Source organism: Empidonax traillii, unplaced genomic scaffold (genome assembly GCF_003031625.1).
Source record: "Empidonax traillii isolate 1590-97213 ecotype Southwest subspecies unplaced genomic scaffold, ASM303162v1 scaffold126:size1624879, whole genome shotgun sequence".
NCBI lineage: Eukaryota > Metazoa > Chordata > Aves > Passeriformes > Tyrannidae > Empidonax > Empidonax traillii.
In genome coordinates this window covers 683,804-684,970 of record NW_020955319.1, presented here as the reverse complement: position 1 = coordinate 684,970, position 1,167 = coordinate 683,804, and positions in this window count along the sequence as shown.

Genomic DNA, 1,167 nt, shown 5'->3' with positions numbered 1-1,167 from the left:
TAAAAGGCATCTAAGTATTCCCACAAAAAGTAACACTTTTTGGGGGAGGGAGGGAAGAGGCATTATAGTTAAAGCAGTGATGACTGCATTTGGAATGCCTTAGTAGATAAAATTTTGGGACTTACTTAGCCTTCCTGTGAAAGTGCAAGTTTTGGGAACACAAAGCTGTGCTAATGAGCCTGTCAGGTCCGCGTCTGTCCAGTAGTGCACCCACAATGTGTGCTGCTGCTGCACCTCCAGTAATTGCAATTACCGCAGTGAGAGAGCTGCTTTGGAGACGTTGGCCCCGTTGGCCACCCTGCGGGAGCGTCTGTTCCCATGGATCTTCTCCCCTCCATGCTGTGGGGTGTTGTGCACCTCCAGGAATTGTGCCATGCTTTCCGGAGGTGACAGTGGATGTGGTCCTGTGGATCAGAGTAGCTCCCTGAGCAGAAACACCTCCACAACTTCAAGCACATGTGCTTGTTGTGATCGGTGCAGGTATGGGCCGTGAAGGCCAGGGCAGGACCCCTGCTCTGACACCTGGCATTTGGGAACTAAGAAAGGACTACAGCTTCCACACCCCCAGCAGGGAGCTTGTTCTAAACAGGGCATTGTAGGTACAGCTGAGTAATCTGGCATTTTGCAAAAGTGAGCATAATGCTATATTGGATATGTATGTTTGTTCTGCTTGTAAACTCTTCTACAGTTCCACAAGTGCTTTTCTGTATTTCAGTGTTGTGTGTGTGATTTAATTAATTTATATAAAACAAAGCTAACAGAAGATGGTGAATTTTTGTGGAGGTGCACGAACAGCCAACTACTATTTTGTTAATCCTTGAGTTACATTTCCTTTGCAGTATTTTTCCTTTGTATATGAATCTTTAGACACCATGTAAGTAGGCATTTGCTGTGCGTTGGTAAAAGGGCAGGTGTGAGTCTAATAAGTTATCTCTAAATAATTTAACGCCTTTCTATTGCTAACTATATTAATTTGTGAAGGAGCCCCCGGTGGTGTAGAGGAAAACACACTGCACTGTCACTGCAGAGACCCGGGTTCGATTCCCGGTCGGGGCCCCTCCCCGGGCAGATGGAGCTCGTTAGCCCTGTAAGGCAATCCATCTACGTCCTGAGGACCTCGCTGCCACCGTCCAAGCGTGCTTGGCCCCGGCAGATGAACCTCAGGAT